Genomic DNA, 19886 nt, shown 5'->3' on the forward strand with positions numbered 1-19886 from the left:
CCATCTCTTCATTTTCTGGTTGAAAAGATCATTGTAAAAAAGGACTGCCAGGGAGTGGAGGTCATGCTGATTTATTGGCAATTAAACCTGCAGGATTTCTGCACTCCCTTCAAAACAAAGTATCTGAGGCTATTCAGCCAGGATGATTACATAGTGGGCTATCTACTAAAGCCCAGGCGTCTTTCTGTTAGTGCACAACAGATACAATTGACTTGGCTGTATTTAGAAGATTACTGCTATTTTCTGTGCAAATTCTTGTTGTATCTTTCTCAAATTGCCTAGGTCCAAAGACTTACCCTGTTAGTCAGTTTAATAAGCAGAATCTTACCAAATGGTATATAATTCTGCTTGGGCGTATAAGAACTTTGGCATAAATACAAATATGGACTCATATAAAGCAAATGAATGTATTACTGAATCTATGACTGGCCTATGGTGCCTCAGCCCTAGCTTTCTGAAATGTTTGAGATGATGTTTTTAGGGCTTGATACTTATGATGAACTGAATGTTTATGTCCCCTCAAAATGCATATGTTGAAATCTTAACCCCTAGTATGATGGTATTAGGAGGTAGGGCCCTTGGGAAATAATTAGGTCAAAAGGGTAGAGCCCTTATGAATAGGTTTAGTGCCCCTATAAAAGGGACTCCAGAGAGATCTCTCACCCTCTTTTCGTAATGTGAGGACACAATGAGAAGTCAGCAGTCTGCAACCCAGAAGTGGGCTCTCACCTGAATCCAACCATGTTGAAACCCTGATCTTGGAGTTCCTGCCTCCAGAACTGTGAGAAATAAATTTCTTTTGTTTATCAGCCATCTGGTCTATGGTACTTTGTTATAGCAGCCTGAACTAAGACAAGACTGGTGCATATAACTAGCTTTTATCTATTCCACGTCTAGACACAACCCAGGTTACTTAGGCTAGCTATTTAGATCATGGGTGCTATAGATAGATAGATAGATAGATAGATAGATAGATAGATAGATAGATATTTCTGCTTGTCCTACAGATGGTGATGGGCAGGCTTAGGTGGTAGGAATGATGGAATCTTATTAGCAACACATATAGGTAGGACAGAGAAGGAAGGAATGTATTAGCTGAGGGTGGAGAATAGTGATCAGGTTAACATTTCTGCCTCTGTCTAACCCCACCTGCCAAAATGAGTCTGATTATACCTGAGTTGTTCTACTCTTTAGGAACAGGAATATGGTCACTGTACATTGTATCATATTGGATTATCTGCTGCAGGCACTAGCCTGCCTGTACCAATCCTAGCTTTCTTTTCCTCCCTGCTGGTTTGTATTGCTAAGGTCTCATTTATTCCCCCATCCATCCATCCATTCATTCAGTAAATATTTACTGAGATTTTAATATATGCCAGTTACTGTTCTAGGCCCTTGCAATACAGCATGTCTCTATAATGTACTCTGTTTTTTAATTTTTAAAAAGATTTTATCTATTTATTTATTTGAGAGAGAGAGTGCGTGCTGCGGGAAGGAGCAGAGGGAGAGGGACAAGCAGACTCTGTGCCCAGTGCAGACCCCAAGCACAGGGCTTGATCCCACAACCCCGAGATCATGACCTGACCTGAAACCAGGAGTCAGAGGCTTAATCAACAGGCCACCCGGGTGCCCCTGGGGTTTCTTTTATAAAGTCATTAATCCTCATGACCCAATCCCCTCCCAAAGCCTCCACCCCAAAATACCATCCCACTGAAGATTAGGTTTCAGCATATGAATTTTGGGGGAACACAAACATTCAGTCTATAGCACATTCAGAAAACAATGGTGTTATTGTATCAGAAATATCCTGCCTCTCTATACAGTGAGTGTGCTTTTTACTGCAGACCTTCTAACATATTTTCAGAATATTTTAGAATAACATGTTATTACTTAAAAATATTTAATTACATTTTTTAATAATAAAAATCTCAATTACCAGCAAGATTGCCATCAATACGGCCCTATATTAATTTCCTTCCCATGGGTATCCACATCAAGGTAAAAGTTTTGCATCGGTGGCTAGAAAAGAGCTGGGTCATTCGGAACTAGTTATCTGTAAAAGCTATTAGAGATCTCAGCCACACTTTCTCTTATCAAAATGGAGCTACTCTAGATCACCCCAGGACCTAGGTAACTCTGAGACTAAGAAAAAAGGAATCATTCATTAGGAAGTGTGAGAAATGTCTTCGGGTTGATTTTGTTTAAATGCCAATGTGAATTGATCATTAGCATTTGCGAGAGCTGTGCAAATAACACCACCTAAGGGGCTAAACCAACATGGGATTGTTTCAAAGCAATTAATTCACTTCCAACCTTCTTGTATTAACACCACCTTATTTCCCCAGTGTAGATATACAATTTGTCTTAAAAATCAACCCAAAACTGTGATATTCCACCAACAAGATTACAGGGGTGAAAGCACAACCCCCTAGTCAAATGCAAATTATAGTCATATTAGTATGTTAATGAGCTAAGTGATAAACTGTGGGTCAAATTTCCCCTTCTTCAGCTTAAATAGCACTTGAAAAGGCTTATTTCTAAATGTTTGGAAAACGTAGGAGCAGCAACAATTAAGGTTTATAACATGAACATTATCTGTTCAGCAATATGAAAAATTAATAGACAGGACTAAACTAAAATGAGACTAAACTAAAATAAGATGCCTTACGGCATCCCACCATTCCCTCCCCCAAATTCAGGATCCAATCCAGGATCACGCATTGCAGTTGGTGTCATGCCTTTTTCATTTCTTTTAATCTGACATGATTCTTCTGCCTTTCATGAAACTGAGAGTTTTTGAAAAGAACAGGCCAGTTGTTTTGTATCCCATGCCATTTTTCTTGTAAGTGTACAATTTAATGATTTCTGGTAAATATATAGAGATGTGTAGCTATGCACTACAATCCAGTTTAGAACATGTCCATCATCCCCCCAAATTCTGCTTTCCCCACTCAAACCCCCAGCCCTAAGTAACAACTGATTTTCTTTCTGTCTTGAAAGTTTGGCCTTTTCAGAATGTCAAGTAATAGAATTATACAGTACTGTATCTGGTCTTTTAAGTCTGACTTCTTTGACTTAGCCTAATGTTTTTGAGGTTCACCCATTTGCAGCATACCTCGGTAGTTTGTTCCTGTTTTATTGCTGAATAGTACTATTGTATGGGTATACCACACTGGTGGGCAACTTCTTAAGATGGTCTTAGATGACCCCCGCTTTCTGGTATTCATGCCCTTGTGTGGTTCCTTCCCATTGAGAGTGGGCTGGACCTAGTGACTTGCTCCTAATGAATAGAACGTGGTGGGATGTCATTCCTGAGATTAGGTTATAAAAAGACTATTCCCTCTTGGGGGCTCTTACTCTCTCTCTCTCTCTTTCATGAATCCCTTCCTCTGAGCTGCCATGTTGTAAGCAGCCCTATGGAGAGATACCCCATGGCAAAGGAACTGATGTTTCTGGCCATAACTAAAGAGAATCTGAAGGCTGCGAACACCACGTGAGTGAGCATGGAAGCAGATACCCCTCTTTGCAGTCTAGGCTTCAGATGAGACTGCAACCCTGAGCAACGCCTTGACTGCAACAAGAGAGAGAGACTAGAGTTACCCAACTAAGCAAGGTCCAAATTCCTGACCCACAGGAACAGTGATAAAATAAACACTTGTTGTTTTTGTTTTTTGTTTTATTAAAGATTTAATTTATTTATTTAACAGAGAGAGACAGAGAGAGAGGGAACACAAATAGGGGGAGTGGGAGAGGGAGAAGCAGGCTTCCTGCTGAGCATGGAGCCCGATGTGGAGCTCAATCCCAGGACCCTGGGATCATGACCTGAGCTGAAGGCAGCCACTTAACCAACTGAGCCACCCAGGTACCCCAACACTTGTTGTTTTTAGCCACTACATGTTGGGAGTGATTTGGGCATAGTAATAGATAACTAATATATCATATTTCATTTATTTTCATTATATCATTTACTAGTTGATGGACATTTGTATTGTTTCTGGGTTTGGGCTCTTATGTAATATTGCTATGAACATTCACATACATGTCTCAAAGGACTTCTCTTATGGCACCAAGCTCACTTGGCTTGCACTACTCCTATAGTTCCAATTACTACTTTGGTTTTTTAACTGTTTCCCTACTTAAAGCACTTTATCTTGTCAAATAAAATTGTGCAATCTACCACTTATGCCCTACAGTAGTATTTTAAATCAGGACACAGTATGTTAGAGAAGTAAATTGACTTAATTTAAAAAATCATTAGGTTCCAAACTATACAGAGCACTAACTACTTCTTGATAGAGTATTAATATTTCAGGATATTAAAAGACTATTTGGAGACAGAAGTGGTTATTTGCTTAATTTTATACTAGATATGTGTATGGGGTAAAGGGTAGTTTTGTGCCCTGGGAGAATTAAGGTCATATTTTCTTTTTCTACTGCCTTGCTCTCCAAAGCATATATCTCTTAGAAAAAAACATTTTTAATCTACTATGCCTGCATAGGGTACATGCATTCCTTTAATTCTTAACTAAGAATGCAGTCACCATGACTATGTTTTCAAGATTTGCTTTACATAGCTAAGATATGGACCAATTTCTCATAGTATCTAATGAGCCCTTACCATGTGCCAGGTATTATTCTAAACCCTTCATATGCATTACATTTTATTTAATCCTTATAATGATCTTAACTGTCACAACTCCCTCAGGTAGGTATTCCTAACAAGATGGTCCCTTTGCACAATTCTAGGGGTTGCCATTCATATGTTGGAGTCTATATGAATGCCGTAATTATATAGTGCTAGGCTGCTTGTTGGTGTTGTCTATTACATTCTCTACTCAACAGATGAAGAGGCACAGAAATGTTAAGTATCTTGCCCAAGCTCAACCACTTGTAGGTGGTTGAGCTAGGATCTGCATCTAGGTTATCTGGCTTCAACCAGGGCATGAACTCTTAGACACTCTAATATTCTGAAGAATCTTAATTTGCGGTTTTAAAAAAAGTCATGTTAGATATGGTTATTTTATTTTTATTTTTTGATATGGTCATTTTATTTTTTTAAGATTTTTAAAATTTATTTATTTGACAGAGAGAGACACAGGGAGAGAGGGAACACAAGCAGGGGGAGTGGGAGGAGGAGAAGCAGGCTTCCCACAGAGCAGGGAGCCCGATGCAGGGCTCGATGCAGGGCTCGATCCCAGGACCCTGGGTTCATGACCTGAGCTGAAGGCAGACGCTTAATGACTGAGCCGCCCAGGTGCCCCATTGATATGGTCATTTTAGATAATTATTTCTAGGGCATTGTTTCTCAAGGAGCGTTCCTTGGACTGGAAAGATCAGCATCACCAGGGAGCTTGTTAAGAAATGTGAAATATAATGCCCTCGTCCCATTCTGGACATACTGAATCAGAAAGTCTGGGATGGGACCCAGCAATCTGCACTTTACAAGCCTCCAGCTGATTCTGATGCATGCTCAAGTTTGGGAACTAGTAAGTTTTAGGAAATGTTTGGTTTTTTTTTTGCTTTAAAATATTTTATTGGAATCTTTTGATAAAAACAGTATTTATGTTAAATAAGTCTAATTGGTCTAAAAATACTTAAGCATCTCAAAATTTCTGGGCAGTTTCTTTCCTCCAGTAAGTTGACAGCTGCTCACACAGGTTAATGCAGGAAAGCTAGATGGAAGCTCCTGGGATCTGCCCAACACCAGACAGGAGATATCCTCTGCGCTAACAAAACCCATAGTAGCCAGGGAGAAAGGACGCAGCTCTTCACTTCTCATCACAGCCTGTAGGTTCAAGTGGCAGGAGCCATTACCTAGGCATCACAGACATCTCTCCACAGCATTTCTCCCAGACGGCAAATTCCAAACTTCAGCCCTTCAGCTACCAGATCGGTGCCTCATCTGAAAGGGCACCACCCTAGCTAGGCTTCCAGAATAATCATGCTTTATCCAACAGTAACACACCTGCGGACTCTTAAGACACCCTCGGGGCGCTGCGGACCAGCCTGCAAGGACCAGCCTGCGAGGACCAGGGGCACGCAGGAAGCCGCGCAAAGACAGCGCAGGACGCCGGGGCCTCCCCCTAGCGTAGGGGAGGGAGCCACAGGAGCCCCCACAGGCACTGCACCATTCCCACAGCCTGAGGCAACCAGACCAGCGCACAAAGAGAGGAAATGAGTTTTTTTTTTTTAAAGGAAAAACTACTTAATGGTATTTAAATTTTTTTTCTATTTGCTTTAGAGCAAGTTTTATTTCAAGTAACCTACTCAAATTAGTCCATGTGTTTATTAAACTCTTGATCTATACTATAAGAATTAATCTTACAGAATTCAAGGAAAGGCAAGGGTGAGAACAGGGCAGTCACTCCCTCCAGCTCCCCTATAAAAGCAATGTAGCTACCCACTCCCTAGGTTTCTGTGTCTCCTCTTTCAAATGTTCAAAAAGGAAAATTTGATTGATTTAGCTGTGCAATGGGGTGCAGCCTCTTGGGCCAGCCAAGTGTCTACCCCTGACTTACTTGCCTGAATCTAGGGGAGGGGTGAGGTCACATAGTACAAATAGGCCAGAAGGGCTCTGTTGTGATGGAGGCAAGTCAGAATCTTCTAGAGGGAAGGATGGATGGAATCAATGATCTGCATCTTTGACACACAATTTATGTTTAAAATAATGTGGTAAGGGGCGCCTGGGTGGCTCAGTTGGTTAAGCGTCTGCATTTGGCTCAGATCATGATCTCAGGGTCCTGGGATCAAACCCCACGTCTGGGTTCCTGCTCAGCGGGGAGTCTGCTTCTCCCTCTCCCTCTGCTGCTCCCCCTGCTTGTGCTCTCTCTGTCTCTCTCTCTCTCTCTCAAATAAATAAAAATAAAATCTTTAAAAAAATAAAATAAAATAATGTGGTAAATATAAAAAGAATGCATTCATTCTATCATGTTTGTTATTGAACATGCGGCATTTGAGCTTCTTAATTGGTTTGGGAAAGGATTCTATGGACCTGGCCAGAGCAGAAGCCCAGTGCAGAACAGCAATGAGTGAGGTTCAATACATTTCTCTTATCAAGTGGCAACACAGACACTGAAGTAAATAGAAGGGGAAAATTTATTTGCCAGAATTTAGGTTGGTATTTTTTTTCTCTTACAGATCTGAAGATATTTTCCAAAAGAATATGAAATGCAGTATCTGCTTGTGAGAAAATAAGTCCACTGGTAGTTCAGACTTGTTCAAAGTGACACCATCATTAGCTGAATTATACACTGTATCTAGCTATTACCTGAACAGTGTGTAACCTTTGAATAAATCCTGACTGAGTAGTCTGGCTGCCCTGTTTCTATCACATTTGTATTCTCCTGAGCCACGGCTGATTGGATCAAAGGTAGACATTTGACCAAGGAGAAACAAGCCTTTTCAGCCAATTAGGTTTTCTATTTCAATATTTGGTAGCTGAGGCATATTAATGGTGGAGCACAAGAGCAAAGATCTCTAAAATCTTGATACTGAAAGTCCTGAAATGTATTGATTCCTGTCTTTCCTGTGGCTTAGTCGTTCTCTGTTCCTTTGTGGACTACGAAAGTATTTTTATAATGCAACTCCTTTTAAAATAACATATTAGGGGCACCTGAGTGGCTCAGTCGGTTAAGTGTCTGCCTTCGGCTCAGGTCATAATCCTGGAGTCCTAGGATTGAGCCCCATATCGGGCTCCCTGCTCAGTGGGGAGTCTGCTTCTCCCTCTCCCTCTGCCTTTCTCCCCCTGCCCATGCTCTCTCTCTCAAATAAATAAATAAAATCTTTTAAAAAAAAAGGAAAAAAGAATTTTTACTTGAGCAAATTCAGTAGGTTTCTATTACTTACATGCAAACATGTTCCAAGACCCATAGTTATTAAAGATAGTTTAATAGTAGCAATACTTGTTAAAGAAAATAGAGTATGTGTGTATGTGTTTAAAGCATGATTCAAGTATCATTAAACTCCAGGGTTGGAAGAAAACTGAGAGATTTGCTACTTAGTTGAAGGTCTTTATTTAACAAAGATAAAATTGAGAGCTAGAAAGATTAAATAATTTGCCCATTTTCTTCTTCTATTTCAGAATTTTGGGTTCTTTCTACCAAGCAATACCACTTCCCTAACACGAGAAGAGACAGCAATCATATCAGTAAGAAATGCATATTTCAAACTTTCAATTATTTTTAATGCTTATTTTATTCTTAGAAGACTCGACTGCCACAGAACTGAAAATAAATTCTCCTATGTAATATAATATCTATACATAAGCAACATTTTATATCATGATTGCTGGATATCAAGAACATTCAGAAGAGAAATTACTGCAATTTAAAATGGAATTTTACTGACAAGTACTAAATTTTCTTCCCTGCTTATTCATTTTAAATCATATAATAAAGTGAATTTAATGATAGAGTGATTCTTATGGGTATAGGAAAAAATTGCTTCCCCTTTGCTAAATCCATCAAAGGTAATTGAAGATTAATAATACTATATGTTGTAAAAATTGGCTTATTTTCACTAATGGAAGACACATCACTGCTCAGATGTTATATAGTCTGTTACTTGGAAAGGAAAAAGAAGTAGAATGCCTACAGATAGGATTGACCACATTATCTGTAGGGCCCAGTGAAATGTGAAAATATGGCATCTTGTTCAAAAAACAGAAAAAGTGCCAATGCACTGCAATGCGAAAGATACTAAAATACCAAATACTTTTCTTTCTTCTTCTCCTCTCTCTCAACTCATCTTGGTGTTTTTAATTTGTTACTTAATGGCTTGCACAGGGATACTTTCAGGATGAATGCAGCTGCTCGTAGGCACCTCAGGGCTCCATCCCATGACTGTGTACACTCACCGTCCCCCAGCTGCAAGCTTCACCCCTCCCCAGCTGCGGGACCTACACGCTGTACCCTGGCAGGGGCAGGAAGTCAACCTTCCTTCACGTGGCCCATCACCCTAACCCATGGCAGACAGGCAACCCCAGAAGACTGCAATTTCCACACCTAAAATGTTTCTTGTGTAGCCCTGCCATGGAAAGCCTCCTCTTTTGCCCCATGTCAACCTTGAAGTAGGAACCAGAACATATTCAGATCCCTTCAAAAGAAAATCCATCCATCAAATATTTATAGGCAATGTAGATTCTGCTGAAGATTTTGTAAAGGAGCCAGGGTTGGATTTCATAAGCCACAGTGAATAGCACACAACTTTATTAATGCCATCCTCCAATTTGTCTTCTTTTTCTTGTTCCATGGTGGGAGGAATAACAAAAACTCATCATTTTCCCCTAGATGAGCCAACTTCCAAATCTTCCTCTGTGCACCACTACTATTCTCTCCCTTCTTTACTGCATTAGTCCCAACCTGAACTATTGGCTTGAGAATGAGTGCCTCCGAGCCAATATGTAAGACCAGGCAGTCCCAAAAATAATGGCTATTTAGACCTAAAAGTTGTGCTCTGTGAACAGGTTGTGTATAGCTGAGGATGAGAAGGGCAACACGGGCAGCACTGATTCTTAGGTGAGGAAACCTGCACATCAGCTTAAAGTTGTATTTAGGACATTTTGGGGGGTTCAGCATAGCATGAAGAAGAAATTGAAAACAAAGAGAAGTAAAAAAAAAAATGGGAAACCCCCAAATGATGTAATCATTGGCTTTGTTAAATTATTGTCAATTTGTTTAATCTTTGTCCAAGTAAGGCAGTGCAACAAACAAACATAAAACTAATAACCACAAAACTAATACGTGAATTCAACAAATTTTTTTTGAGTGTATAATATATGCCAAGCAGTATTCTAGATAATTAGAATATATCAGAGGACAGAAGAAAGACTGGTGTCCCTGTGAAGCTTACATTCTAGTCCAGGAGCCAGACTTAAGGAAAACATAATAAATAAGCTATCTAGTGTGTGGGAAGATGATGACTGCTATGGGAAAAGATAAGGTACAATAGGGAAAGGGGATTAGGATTCTTGGGACTTGGTTGGGGATAATTTGCAGTATTAAATAAGGAAGCCAAGGGAAGCCTCATTGTGAAAGTAAAATTTAAGCACAGACTTAGAGGAAGTGAGAGAGTTAGCTAAGCAGATATCTGGAAGAAGAACATTCCAGGCAGAAAGCAAAGGTCACAGGGCTGGGTGTGCCTGGCACTGTCAAGAAAGAGCAGGGAGGCCAATGATGGTGTTGGTAGGGTTAGATCATGTAAAACGTGGTGGGCTATTATAAGGACTTTGGCATTATTCTGAGTGAAATGAGGAAGCCATGGAGTAGTTTTGAGATGAGGTATTACACGAACTGACAGATTTTAAGAGGATCACTCTGGCTGCTGTGGTAAGGAAATACTGCCTAGGCTCAAGAGGAGAAGCAGGGAATTAGGAAGTATTAAAGTCATTCAGGCGAGAGAGGACTATGGCTTTGAGCAGGGTGGTGGCAGTAGAGGTGGGGAGAAGGGGTCAGATTCTAGACGTATTTTATTTTATTTATTTATTTATTTTTAAAGATTTTATTTATTTATTTGACAGAGAAAGACACAATGAGAGAGGGAACACAAACGGGGAGTGGGAGAGGGAGAAGCAGACTCCCTGCCGAGCAGGGAGCCCGATGCGGGACTCGATCCCGGGACTCCAGGATCATGACCTGAGCCGAAGGCAGTCGCTTAACCAACTGAGCCACCCAGGTGCCCTCTAGACGTATTTTAAAGAGAAAGAGAGGAGCCAAAGGGGACTTCAAGGTTTGGAGCTTGCACAATCAAAGAGACAGAGTGAAGCAATTAACCGTAGTTTCTAAAAGTGCCTAACTCTAAATGAAACACTACTGGGGAACAAAAGTTTGTATTTGCTATAATATAATTTGGAATCTCTTTAATACTGCCTTCCCTAAACAATTATCTCGTTTATCAAAAGTCAGTTTCACAACTGCAGTATTTAATTTTGAATAAACTCTATTTACTAGATAGCCAATTGCTGTAGATAAAATTTGTTTTATTCTTCTAGCAGTAGAAAAGGAAACCAACTTCTCTAGCTTCTCTTATGCAATCCTTTTGGGCAATTCCTAAAATTGAAGTAGGTTGACTTTTTAGTTGTTGTTCATTTAAAAAATAACACAAGCAGCTAGCATTTACTGAGCACTTATTATTCACCTGGTCATGTGCTCCATTGTTACACGTACGTTGGCCTCATAGCACCCCTCCGAGGCTGGAACTGCTATCTTCATTTTGGACAGGAAGAGGTTAAGAAAATGTTGAAATATTTTGCCTGGTCTAGTAAATAGCAGAGCCAGGATTTTAACCTGAGCCTAAACCTACAGCTTTTAAAAACTGTACAAATATCTCTCTACTTGACTGCTAAGGAGGGAGGGACCAGGGAAGGGATATGGAATTTTAGCACTTTTTGGTCCCTAGGAATTACTGATGTTTTAGGTTTCCCTCTTAGTCTATTTGCACTGCTATAGCACAATACCATTGACTGGGTGGCTTATAAACAACATATATCTACTTCTCACAATTCTAGAGGCTGGGAAGTCCCACCATTTGGTGTCTGGTGAGAACCCAATTCCCAGTTCATGGCTGGTCATCTCACTATAACCTTCTATGATGGAAGGGGCATGGGAGTTCCATGGGGTCTCTTTTATGAAGGCACTCATCCCATTCCGTCTCCCCTCTTATGACCTAATCACATATGAATTTGGGGGGGGGCAATATTCAATCAATAGCAGCCTCTTTTGTGATTGATCAGTATAGTTTTAAATGTGCCTATGTTTTAATTGAGTTTCATTGGTCACATTCTAAGCCTTAGTTTCCCCATCTTTGAGAGAAGGGACCTAGATCGGTGATTTCCAGGCCTTTAAAATTTTCAACTCTTGGGACTCTTGGGTGGCTCAGTTGGTTGGGCGTCTGCCTTTGGCTCAGGTCATGATCCCAGGGTCCTGGGATCAAGTCCCGCATCGGGCTCCTTGCTCAGTGGGGAGCCTGCTTCTCCCTCCACCTGCCACTCCCCCTGCTTGTGTTCTCTCTCTCTCTCTCTAATAAATAAATAAAATCTTAAAAAAAAATTTCAACTCTCTCAAGGCAGGACATACCCTATCACTATTAGGGATTCATTATAGAAGTTCTCAATGAGGTAGAAGTAAAAGAGAGCCTGGGAGGGGCACCTGAGTGGCTCAGTCAGTTAAGCTTCTGACTCTCGGCTCCAGCTCAGGTCATGATCTCGGTCATGAAATGGAGCCCGGCAACGAGTTCTGCACTCAGTGAGAAGTCTGCCTGAGATTCTCGAGATTCTCTTTCCCTCTGCCCCTCCCCCACCCACCCCCACTCTCTCTCTCTCAAATAAATCTTTAAAAAAAGAGAGAGAGAGAGAGTGCCTGGAAACTTGACAGAGCCTGGCCCTAAAGATTCTGATAGTAGTTCTGCTTGATCCATTAGATCAGTGGTTTTCAAACCGTGTTCCTGGAGGAACACTGGATGAAAATGCCTGGGCTTTCCCAGCCGTTCAATATCAGCCCATTTTCAACCAGAGCAGATCCACTCTATTCTGTTTTATAGTTGGATTCCATGTAAGGTTTCATTCAAAGAAACAAAACCCTATTGTTCTACTTTGAATAATCTGAAAACTGCCATTCTAATTAAGTGCTCCTTATACTTTAATGTGTATATGAATCACCTGTGGGAGTTCTAAAAATGCAGATTCTTATTTAGTGAGTCTGGGGTAGGGCCTGGGATTCTGCATTTCTAATAAACTCCTGGTGATGTCAATGCTGCTGAGTGTGCTCGGACTATACTTTGAATATAGCAAGCACTAGAATGATTGCTAGAGCTTTAAAAACTCTAATCGTTTTTCTACTCAACCAAAAAGTCTTTCCTTGGAATTTTTCTCGGAATGACCTTAAGTTTACCAAAATGGTAAATTCTAGATTTCATTTCCTCTTACTCCCCAAGTCTTTGTCTGCCTTTGTCTTTCTAACTGTCTGTTTCGTTCTCTCAATGCCTCTCTTCTCTTCCTCTTTTGAAAGGTAAATACTGAACCTTTCGGACATGCATTTAAAAATCTTTCTACATACCATGAACATTGTGCCTCAGCCAGTTCATCTCAGCAAGAGCTAACTAGGGAGGGTCTGGGAAATTTGCCACAAGTGAGTTATTTAAAGGTAGTTATGGTGACACTCTCTTCTAAATTTAACATCTTAATGAACTTCTCCAGATTAAGGAGTAACTGTCTTGCACTCTTCCACCCTTTGTGTGAAAAATTTAGCACATACTTGAGACTGATTATTTTCTTTCCTGTGTTAGAGGCTTCAAACATTTCCTTTCTCAAAATACTTCCTCAGCTGCCTTTTCCCCACATTATCCTTTTTCTGCAAAGAGGTTATCCACTTCTCAAAACTTCGATTCCCGAAGCTGTCTCCCCCTGAGCCTCTACACAGCCCTATGTCTCCACATCCAACTATCCAACGCAGGGCTCAGCAATCTTTTTCTGTAAAGGTCTAGATAGTAAATATTTTCAGCTCTGTGGTCCGTAGGTTCTCTTTTGCAACTACTCAACTCTTTGTGACGTCAAAGCAGCCAAAGAAAACATGTAAATGAATGTGTGTGGCTGTGTTCCATTAAAACTTTATTTACAAAAGCAGAAGGCAGGCCAGATTTGCCAACTCCCCTCCCACCCCCTGATAAGCCATAAGTTTGCTGACCCCTGATCTACATGCATATTGAAACTGGACCAGTCAGATTGTAGAGCTCCTGGGAATTTGGATTGGGACTGGGAAATGGAGCTAAGCAGGAAAGTTGGGCAAACTGGGTGGAGACCAGAGGTGGAGAGCAGGGGCCACTATTTGGGACAGCCATAGTAGCATTCAAGCAGACGAGTAAGCAGAGAAGCCCATCTGCAGAGGAAGTGAAGCAGACATACAAAGAAAAGCTCAGATTAGAGACCAGAAGATGAGAAAGGGAAAGGGGGAAGGAAGGTTCGTGTAATATTGGCTGTGCTTCCCACAGTTTTGTCTCACATAATCCCTGCCTATTTTTATATTCGTTCCTCCTTTACTTTAGCCAGCTGGCATGAGTTTCTGTTTCTTGCAACCAGATAACTCCTAACTCAAGCAACCTTTTATACTCCAGAAATTCCAATGACTGACAGTTCTCTGACTTGAACAGTCATGCTCTCACATAGCTGAGGCTTTGCTCGGTGTGGTTCCACTCCCCACCCCCACATTGCCACTTCTCCTCTATATTCTTTTCTTTCTGCAAACTTTGCTCGGACTTTATCTCCCATGGCTGAATTAGGACTTGGTTCCCACCGCTCCTTATGTAAAGCTTTATCAGTGCACTTATAATGCCACATTATATTTTCTGATTTGCTTGTCTTTAGTTATAACTACAACTTTTATCTCTGTGCTATGTATAGGGCCTGGTACATAGTAAGAACTTAACATAGAGGTAAAGTTACCCAGTGGTCAATAAATCTATAACATAAGGATAGGTTCTAACCACCCTGAAGGCTCCAGATCCTCAGCTGTCCCTTCCAGCTTCATGAGCCAAACAGAAATAATATAAACTGATAAACTTATTCATATGTAAAGGACTATGGAAAGGTACTCAATATGTCTTTATAATCAACTTTGCTAATTGTTGTTCAAAACTATGTTCTCACTGAATATTTTGTCTGCCTATTTTATCAGTAGTGGAATATGTTAACATCTTACGCTAAAATTATTGATCTTTTTATATTTGCTTTCAGTCTTTTAAAGGTTTTGTGCCATCATTTTCTGGCTTCAGACTATTCTATTAAAAAGTCAATTCTAAGTCTATTGTTTCTTTAAAGATAAGCTCTTATTTTCTCTAGTTCTTCTTAAGATTTTTCTCTTTGGGGGCGCCTGGGTGGCTCAGTTGGTTAAGCGACTGCCTTCAGCTCAGGTCATGATCTCAAGGCCCTGGGATCGAGCCCCGCATCAGGCTCCCTGCTCGGCCAGAAGCCTGCTTCTCCCTCTCCCACTCCCCCTGCTTGTGTTCCCTCTCACGCTGTCTCTCTCTCTCTCTGTCAATTAAATAAATAAATAAATAAAATCTTAAAAAAAAAAAAAAGATTTTTCTCTTTGTCTTTTAGCATTTTATCATGATGTATCTATATGTCAACTGTATGGACTAGAAATATATATATTATATATCCTGCTGGGGATTCATTAATTCAAATATTATTTCTGCCCAATACTATCTTTCCTTTCCTTCCAGAATTCCAACTACATGCATATTAAACTTTATCCCTATATCTTCTATGTGCTTTCCCTGTGTTCTGTGTTTTCCATCCTTTTTCTTATGCCTCATTCTGCATAGTTTCTTCTCAACTATCTTCTAGTTCACAAATTCTATCTTTGTTTGTGTCTAATATGCTATTATACCCAGCCCTGAGTTCTTATTTTCAGTTAGTGAATTTTTTGGTTCTAAAATTTTCATCAGATTCTTTTCTTCAAGTTTCTAGTTATATGTCTAAATTTTTAATCTTACATTTTATTTATTTATACATAGAAAACATTGTTATTTTAAAATCTGAGTCTGATAATTTCACTATCTGAATCCCTTTTGCTCGGTTTTTGTTCTTTGTTGTTTCTGTTGGGTTTTTTTGTTTGTTTGTTTCTTTGTGTGACTGATTATTTTTCATTGTGTACTAAACATAGTTTTTGTAAAATGGTACAAATGATCTGAGGCCTAGAATGATATTACTTTACTCCAGAGAAAATTTCAGTTTGCTTCTGCCAAGGGCTTGGGGGCATTAGCTTAAAGAAATTACCCTAATCCAGTCTCAGGGTTGAGATGATTTGAAATGGAGATGTCTCCCGTTTACTTCTAGGATATAACTATTTGGATTCCTTGTCCAAAGCAAGGGGACTTCAACCGAGTCATCCTCCTTCCCCCTTTGCACATCTTGAACTCTAATCACTATCCCCCATTCCTGTCCATACTCTCAGCAACCTTCTATGGAATGGATAAGTGAGTCACTGGGCCTCCATCAACCCTCAGGTCATAGACTATAATTTCTATCTTGTTAGCTCTCTACCACCTTCAAGCTGATATTTTTTATATTTTGCTAAGTTTTTCTAGTGTCCTTAGTAAGAGAATTGGTCCAAATTACTGCCAATAACAGGGCCTATAGAAATGTAGGTACGGGGGCACCTGGGTGGTTCAGTCAGTTAAGCGTCTGCCTTCAGCTCAGGTCATAATCCCAGGGTCCTGGGATCAAGCCCCGAGTCGGGCTCCCTGCTCAGCAGGGAGTCTTTTCCTCCCTCTCCCTCTGTCTCTCCCCCTGGCTTGTGCTCTCTCTCACTCACTCTCTCACCCAAATAAATAAATTAAATCTTTAAAAATAAATAAATAAATAAAATTAAAAAAAAAAAGAAATGTAGGTACTATCAAATACAGGTAGTTGCACTTAGGAAGTACATTGAAAAAGATCCTCAAAGGAAAAAAAAATAGACTTTCATTCACAATTCCATCTTTTTAGCCCAAGTGGCAGACAAGTACTTAGGACTATTGTATCCTATTCCTGGTATCTTGTAATTTGAGAAAAGTTACTTCTTTTATCAACAAACATTACTGACTATCACCTCTGTCCCAAAAACTGTTCCAAGAAATTAGACTATAAGAATGAAAAAGATATGGCCATTGACCTCAAGGGGCTTGAAGCCTACATTCCTTATTGGTAAACTGGTTATTTTTAGAATCACCAAGTCATGATCAGAGAGGCTTTGTTAAATATATGTAATACAATGATAAATACATTTAAAATGTAAACATGTATATTTGAGCTCCTTTCACTTTTCAGCCTAAATATGAGGGCATTTCAAACAATATATTTTCTAATGCATTTGTCTTCCAGGGAAGTTTATTATTGAATATGTTCCTTTAAAGTATTTTGGAGAACAAAGAATACAAACTTCACAAGAGATCTTAAATGCCAGGATCCTCTTTTTCCTAAAGAGTTAAACTGTGCTTTCATAGCCTTTTTACTCTTGTAAACTCCTAGGAAAAGCTACCCACTCTGAATCATCATTAGTTTTAATCAGAGCTTTTCCTTGATAGGTGTTCAAAGTCCTCTAAAATAGCCTTTAAGTATACAAGTGTCCCTGGACTCTAAACTAAGTGTGACAGATTTCCTAAGGGACCTGAGCCTTATACACAGAGATTATTTAAATGTTCCCAGCCTCTCTACTGAATCAGTCAGTAGAGAGGACCAGCAGAAAGATCTTAGTGGATGCCAATGCAGTACATTCATTATTTGACCTTGAACAAGTTACATAACTGTTCTGGATTTGTTTTTGCATCCATGATAAACTGGGCTCCTGATGCCATATCTTTAAAGTATATATTAATTCCAGATCTCAAATTCTGTGATTCTTCTAGAGTTGAGAAGGACTGTTTGGTCACCTGAGTTTAAAATTGATTAGAAGGAAAAATAGGAACTGAAGTTCAATATATCAAATAAGATACTATTACAATAATCTGTAAGGAGATGAAGACCTGTATTATATTAGTGATCACCATGGCTAGCAGAGATAAAACAAAACTAAGGTATGAGAAGGCTGTGGCTCTCCAGAAGCCACCTCCTTTCAATCTTCCCTTCTTTCCTCTGCTCCCTTTCTGCTACATTCTTCCTCCAGGAACTTCTTTCAATTTGTCCACATGAGGGGGCAACAGTGATTGCTCTTAAGGGAGAAAATGAAACAACTCTTGCTTTAACTGAAGCTTATTGTATATTTGCCTTGTGGCCTCTTATTCTAAATGCAGTTATGAGGCCTTTCAGGACAGTGTAATGAGCAACAAATGGAACTGGCAGGTGATTTTGGACAAATCATATAGACACAGCATTCTCCTCTGTGGAATGAGGGCTGAACACTTCCATTTTTGTTTTTATACATTCTGATGCCTATAATTCTGTGTCTTTGTCATCCCCACAGCTTGACTTGTTTTATTGTCAGTAAGCAGCCTGTTTCATAATCAGCTCACTTTATACTCACGGCCTGGCACATAGTGAATATTCAGTTAACATTCATTGTTCAGGAAGAATGTGAATCTCCTATGCATCAGTCACTATGCAGGTCTCTTTACCTTTTCTTTCAATCCATTCAGCACACTTGTGAGATAGGTATCACTACTCTAGTTTTTGAAGATGTGGATATATTCAGAAATTTAGTGGTCAGGATCATAATTTTAGTAAAATGGAGCCTTAGTTCTGCCACTTACCTTGTATTTGTCAGGTTATTTTTCTAAGCCTCGGGTTCCTTATCTGTAAAGTGGGAATTTGTAAGAGTTAGGATAGGGTTTGCAGATTTACCAAAAACCAAAACAAACCAGGAAGTGTATCCCCAAATGAAACATTCTTATTAAAAAAATTATTCTGCATTTATCTGAAATTCTGATTTAATTGGACACTCCTATTTTATCTGGCAATGCTATCTTAGCATTATGGTTATTACAATGCATGTCAAAAATTTAGCTCAGTCCCTAGCACTTAGTGAGGGCTCAATAAATGCGATGCTTATTAAATTTTGTATCTGATTTCGAAAGTCCTTTTTTTTTTCACCACAACCACGCTGAGCTCAGTTTTCACTTAAAATTTCAGTCAAGTGAGTGTAATACTACTTTTAGTTCATATTAATGTTTTACCGTTCCTACAGTGCTTTCAAAGACTGGCCAATGGCGGAAAGCTCTTGAGGAAACCCACAGAAGCTCGGGCTGTTGGGGGTCTTCGCTGCACTCGCAGCACCAGGCTCCGCGGGCCGACCGGCAGGGGAGGTCGCCCTAGCCCCGCCCCCCGCCATCTCGGCCACTCAGGGGCCGCGCCGCGCCCCGCTGCACTCCTATAGGTCCTTCCCGGACAGGCGAGGCCTTTCCATTTTTCCCGCCTTCCCAGCCCCTCCTCAGTCCGAAACCCGCACTGGCTCACAACGTCTCCGCCCTGCCTTCCGTGCGAACCCCGCCCTTCCGGACACTGCATCTCCCTTCCTTCCCACCAGCAGTTCAGAGCAGCCTGCGCGGTCCCTGGCCGGCCCTTAGGTAGGAGGTGGGAGGGGACACCGAGGGGCGGAGTAAGCCCCCTCCGAAGGGGTCGCGAGAGGCGGGGACCAGAGGGAGGGGCGGGGCCAATAGCCTTGGCGCCGCGTTGCCATGGCAGCGAGGGAGGGTGCAGGGAGGGGGAGGAAGCGAGCGGGAGGGGGATGTGGTGCTGCCGCGGCCGCCACCGCAGCTGCCGCTGCCTGCTCTTTGCCGCGTCTTCCCGGAGGCGGCTGCTGGAAGCCGCCGGGAGCAGCTGTGGTGCTCTGCCATATTGTGTCTTCCCCTGCCCGTCCCTCGCCTCCCCGCTGAGGCGGTCGAGCAGACGGTGAGTCCCGTGCGGAGTGGCGCTCTCCTGGGCGGGCGCCGCCGGGCGGCCGCGCTCTCCGCCCTAGCCCGAGGCGCAGCGCCCGGGCGCGGAGGCAGCGCGTGCGGCCGGCGTGGGGCGCGGAGGCGGCTGTCCCGTGACGCGCACGGACATTTTTGTCCTGTCAGGAATTGGTGCCGGCACGGGGGTCTCCCCTGCGCGCGGCTTGGGTACCGTGTGGGCTCCCGGGGGGTGTCGAACTAAGGGGAGCGTGGCCCCGTGAGGAGTTAGGAGTTTTTCGTGAGAGGTAATGACTGCCCCGGAGCGGGTGCCGGCTCTCCGGCAAGGCTCGGAGGTGGCCCCGAGGACGCTTAGGGCTCGACTCAGGGCGAATCTGCTGTTAGAGGAAGTGCCCCAAGCCCCTCGGGTGTGTGTGCAGCACTCCTCCCCCGCCTCGAAGTGGAGCGAGACGTGCCGGGCGTGGAGTCCTGGTCCGGCCCCAGGCGGCCTGGCTGGGCCCCGCCAAGTAGTGCCCGGGGAGGCGCCGAAC

The 19886-nt window shown here is 41.6% G+C and overlaps 1 protein-coding gene and 1 long non-coding RNA gene across 3 annotated transcripts in view; one reads left to right on the forward strand and one right to left on the reverse strand.

Moving 5' to 3' along the window:
• The window catches only part of LOC145723892 (uncharacterized), a 291096-nt gene extending 272333 nt beyond the window's left edge, over positions 1-18763 (reverse strand). The window contains exons 1-2 of the long non-coding RNA XR_014149278.1: positions 18643-18763; positions 18220-18262 (exon numbers count right to left, since the gene is read on the reverse strand). This is a non-coding gene — a long non-coding RNA (uncharacterized LOC145723892). The remainder of the gene's footprint in view (positions 1-18219; positions 18263-18642) is intronic.
• Positions 18764-18909: 146 nt separating this feature from the next.
• FOXN2 (forkhead box N2) overlaps positions 18910-19886 on the forward strand; it is a 63501-nt gene continuing 62524 nt past the window's right edge. The window contains exon 1 of one of the 2 annotated variants that reach the window (XM_031040666.2): positions 18910-19032. The gene's annotated coding sequence lies outside the window, so the exon portion shown is untranslated. Of the gene's footprint in view, positions 19033-19169; positions 19358-19886 lie in introns of those variants that run through there. The other variant, XM_006744738.3, reaches the window with a different exon arrangement.

Source organism: Leptonychotes weddellii, chromosome 10 (genome assembly GCF_054177405.1).
Source record: "Leptonychotes weddellii isolate Sample4059 chromosome 10, ASM5417740v2, whole genome shotgun sequence".
In the NCBI taxonomy this organism is placed as follows: Eukaryota; Metazoa; Chordata; class Mammalia; order Carnivora; family Phocidae; genus Leptonychotes; species Leptonychotes weddellii.